Raw genomic sequence first — 5,287 nt, forward strand, 5'->3', positions numbered from 1 at the left:
GTTTCAGCTCTGCCCAAGGAGCCAGTGGCTTGGTCGCTGCCTGCAGGCAAAAGGCGAGCCGCTGCGAGCCTAAGCTCTGGGTCGGCTGGGCCTGATCGAGTAAAATGCCTGGAGCGCAGCTGTAACAAAAAAAAGCATCTCCACGGAAAAACTGGGACACAGCTAATAGCATCACGTTAGCCTCCATTTAGTGCAATAAAAAAGGGCACTGCTAACGACTGTTTTTCCCTGAGAGTTTGCCTTGATAGATTTTGCCATTGGTCTTCATCCCCTGTTGTGCAAGAACAAAACCAGAGGACGTTACTATCTAGGATAAGCACTTTGAAGAAAACTGGTACCGGTGCTGCAGTGGGAACTTAGCCCCAAGTAAATAATAACAGATTTACAGTGCATATGGCTACATTGCCTAAAGTTCATCACTGATAACAACCATGCCAATAGTAGTGATAATTTAGACCACGATGAAGGATAATAGCTAATAGCTTGTTCTGCAGCATCTACGAGTCCTTGGTGATGCAGAGTGGATTCCCTGTCAAAAGTAAGTGTGTGGGGGTGGGTGTAGGGTGTGTTTGTGGGTGCATGGGTGTGCATTGCAGAACACCGCCTGTTTAGGCCACCAAAGGACACGTTCTGGAGGGGCGTTGGGCTCTGCCAGGCCGCGGCCCCGCATCGCCGTGCGGCACCTCCACTCGCCGACCTCACACGAGCGGCATCGCCGCTTTAAGGCGCCGGAGGGCCCGGTCCCGCCCCGCCCCGCGCGGGGGAGGCCGAGCCGGGCAGGGCGGTGCTGCTCTCCGCTCCGCTCAGCTGCCCGCGCTTCGGGAACGGGCGCGCCGCTCGCCGGGAAGCGTCGGGGGTGCGGCTGGCTCGTCGCGCCGCCTGGGCGGTGTTACTGGGCAGGGAGCCTCCGGCGGCCGCCGGGCTGAGCCCTGCTCGTCCGGGCGGCACTTGGTGTCGGCTGCACCCTGCGAACCGCCGCGGGCGTTTGTCGGCGCTGCGGTCCTGGCAGCGGTGCTGCACTGGCGGTAACCGTAGCGAGGAAACTCCGAGCAACCAACCCCCTGCTGCCCCAGTACCCGGGAAACAGCCAGCGGTCGCCCAGAACCGCTTGCTCTTTTTGCAGGGGCAGGGGGAGCTGCTAAGACACACTTGGACCGAGCCTCGGGAGCGTCAGGGCGTGACTTCTCTGTTAAAGCTGGGGAGCGCTTGCTTGCTTTGGTGTATACGGCCTGGAGGTGCCATGGGAGGGAAAGAGCGGTTGGGGACAACATGAAGACGAGGTCAAGGGTGGTCAAAGGTAGAGCATCGTCGGGGGGGGGGGGGGGAAGCTGCCACCAGTCCAGGGCAATGGGTGCTTTCTGTGAGGGAAACAACTGGGAGCTCCTGGCATAAGTTGTAATTGTGCATGTGGCTCTCCATAATCCTTGCAGTGCTGGATTTCCTTGATGTCTCTGCCACCCAGCTGGCCTCTCCCAAACACATCTCCTCTCTGCCTCCTGCCATGTCACTCCAGGAGGTGGCTGAGTGTGCAAGTCCTTTTGCCCTGGCAGGTGGGAGCTTCAGGGGTGCTCCAAGAACCTGCTGGTGCATGGTGCCCTCATAACCCTATAAGTCTTACTGTATGTCTTATGAAGGTGCCTGATGGCTGCTTTCCTGAGAGCCCAATAAAAGTGCTACTCTATAGCAGTTGGAGGCTTTTAAATCATAGTGTTAATTTTGTAACTACTAAAACAGACATGGAGGGGAGGATATTCAGTTGAAGCTCCAGGGACTGGGAGTTCATTACTCACTTGACAATATCATTGTTCATTAACAGACAAAACAATTGGTGGAAGAAGCAAGCACTCCCTGTGTTCTCCCACATTCCTTTGCTGCTGGATGCTTTTGGAAGTTCCTCCTCAACCCCTGCGCTACTGAGGGAGGAGAATGGACTGGTTCAGGGGCTATGTTAGCAAAATATCAGGTTTTTAGCCTCCAGGTTGCTTCCAATTGCGATGGAAGGCTATTGCCATGTGATGGTCATGGGAGCTATTGGTAGTGCATATAGCACGAGTGTTAGCAAAAAGGCTACCAGTGAGGGTTTTTTTTCCAACTGCTAGACTAAAGCACGGTGAGACAAACTTACATATTGTTATGACTTAGCGTATTTTGTATGTGATGTTGGGATTTCAGTGTCCGGGGTTTATAGAAACAGCTTGTGTTTTGTGCCCAGGGTCTGCTGTGACTTCAGTGGAAATTAGGCGTATTAAAGTTTCTGAGAAATGAGGGCTATTATCTAGGGGAATGGAAGAAATGTAACTTCAAGTCTTCTTCTAGGGGGTAGCCTGTGGTCTTTCTTTAATGCTTCAGGTTCCTTCTGAAGGTCATGGCTTTCCTTTTTGACACAGGAAGTGTCATACCACAGAACTGCTCACACAAATAAGGTTGCCAGATAGCTGTGGGTGTTCTCGTTTGTCCACATCTGTCTTGAGACATTAAGCAAACCAAGAAATCCAGAAAATCAGGAAGAAACATGGCTATCTGAGTTTAGTTTGGTCTCAAGCATCCCTGCTTTTGGAGGAGGCAAGAGTCCCTTCATACATTTTGTGCTTTGGTTCAAGCTGCTACCAAAAGAAAGTATAGATGCTTGAGCCCTTGATACAACCTCACCTTTTTAAGGTCTCCCCTGGAGTCTGGTTTGGAGTAAAGTGGTCTCTGGTGTTACAGTGAGATTACTGACAGTCCTTTCCGTCACTGCATGATGCCCCTGCTCCCCTGCTGACTCCTATTTATATCGTAATGTACACAGGTTAAATTAATTGAATGTTACTGATTTATATTTACCCAAATCTAATCATGATGCTCCCATCTCCATTACTGACAAGATAAATACTTGCTAGCTAAAGCTTTAATTTCCTTGGAATACTAATTTTCTTGAAATGAGCTAGCAAGTTTGTGTTTATCATATGTCCTGCTGACACCCTCCCAGGCACTTAGTACCTGGCTCCACATCTATGTGTCAGTAGGCTTCCTGCTGCATGGAGGGAGCTTGGCTCAGGTGGAGGCCAAATAAGATGCATTAGTAGTTGTGCATACTTCAAATTGTTGGCTTTGTCCAGACTGGAGAGGCTTTAATAGCTAACATTTTTTAACACTGGGATAGATCACATTGACTGTAATGTCTATGTATAAGCCTAAAGGACTAACTTCCTGCCCCTGCAGAAGCCCCCCTGTGTGTTGCCGTTATGTCCACTTATTAGTGTATTAATGCTGCCTTAAGAGAGAACAGTAATGCAAAGTAGTTGGGACAGTACTCTTATCCTGCGGAAGAGCCATATAGCAAGGGAAACCAAAAGTGCAGAAACTGCCCCATGCTGATCAGTGGTCAGAGACGCGGAGCTGCTGAAGTGGAGCCAGGCCACGGCTGAAGCTGTAGTCAGGAGGAACTCGTACATAAATCTCTCCAATTTTGTGTTCAGTGTCTGCAGTGTCTCCTGAGAGAGGGGAAGAAAAAGTTCTTGTTTTCTGCTTTTATCAGTCACTTCAGGGGGATGTTAATGGACTACTGGGATGCTTCTTGGCTCATTAAAGTCATTCTGCCTTCTGTCTTGAGTATTACTAGTCCCTCAGGACACTTGACACTGATGCTGCTTGGAAAAAAAGTATCTATTTGGAAGCAATCCTGCTACCATACCATATGTTACGAGTTTACGGTTTCCTTGTTTGGCAATTGTTGCTTTTGATTTTTATCTCTTGCTGTTGTTCATGCTTGTTATGTCATAAGCTGATTGCTCAAGTGATAATTGTGCTGTCCAAAGTGGAGGATGCAGTACCTGGGAAGTCTAGTGACTGGCACTCCATAAGCATTACGGGACTTAGAGCGAGAAAGGAGGGTGAGGAGCAGGGGAAACTCATTCATTTCCATGTACCAGAAACCAAACACATGTGAAATAGCATTTGTGACAGTCTGGTAAATGACGTTTAGAGAGGCTCTCCAGCAGTGGGATGAATACTGTGAAGTGAAAAAGTCTTGAGGTAGTGGTAGTTTGTGGTATGGCAAAGGAGTGTTTACCTGCATCAGAAGGGATACTGTTAGGGTCAGTCAAGGTGCATCCAAAACCACATTGTTGGTACTGTTGTTGCCAGTGCCATCAGTGCCCTTGGGAGGTGATCTCCTTTTCCACCTCCCCTTGTCTCCAGTGGTACAGTTAGTTTAGCCTGGTCTTTGCCCCACACTCACTTTGGAAGGCTTCTGTACTAGCATTGGCCACCCTTATAAGTGCAGTGATGTGTCCCTGGACTGGAAGGTTGGGACCATGGCTAGGGAGGATATCTATACCACTTCTTTGTTTGTAGTTGGGAGTGGAGGTCAGAGCTGAAGTGCCCGATAACAGATTGTGCTGGTTTGGTTCAGCTGTCTCTTGTCCCTGGTGGGCTGTAGTGGAGGGTGGTATCAGGATAAAGCAAAAATAGCAGCAAATTGATGCCAAAATCCACTAGTATTGCTAGTATGTGGGGTGGATGGCTGTGCAGAAAACATAGAGGACCTCCTGCATTCTTAGCACTCTTTAGTATGTGAACAAGGGGGAGTTTTGACAAAAGAGGTGTCTGTAAGGGGCTAGGTTTGGGAAAGAGCCTTAGTCTAAGCATCGCATCTCCCAGCTTTGGAGTCATCAGGCAACTACTCTAATACCAAATACTCTTCTCATTTAGGGCCTAGGCTTCCCCTGATATGTGTGAGAACAGTTACTGCCTGAGTGATTTAGGAAAGCCAGAATGTGGATCCATGGTGTCAGCAGACAGAAATGGTTGGGAGAAATATGTAGTTTAAGCTTTATCTTTTGTCTTTGATGCCAAGGAAAACAGCTGTTTCAGCTTGGGATATACAGCAATGAATCTTCTCCTTTTTCTGTATTCTAACTGGTACCTAATTATTTATGCAGAGAGGAGGAGATAATGAGTCCTGCCCCAGAAGGGCCAGCAGACCAAGAGTTTTGGCACTCCTCCCAAGAGGACCTGGCTTCAGATCTATCAAGCAGACAGCATCACTGAGCCTGATTTTTGTTAGAAGGGTGCTGGCTATGCAAGACAGGGGATCATGAGAGCATTGCTTCATTTTGTTTTACATGTGGCCTGCCTGTGGCAAAGGCAGAAGAATGGTTCAGTGGATGAATTCAATGGGAAACAATGTGCAAGGCTGCTGCTGGGCTGTTTGCTCTTTGAGACTTAGGTGGTTTCCACACACTCCATGCTCGGGGGGGGCGGGGGGGGGGAAGGAAGGATATCTAAAGTATTTTGTTGGCAGACA

This window comes from Grus americana, chromosome 5 (genome assembly GCF_028858705.1).
Source record: "Grus americana isolate bGruAme1 chromosome 5, bGruAme1.mat, whole genome shotgun sequence".
Lineage (NCBI taxonomy): Eukaryota > Metazoa > Chordata > Aves > Gruiformes > Gruidae > Grus > Grus americana.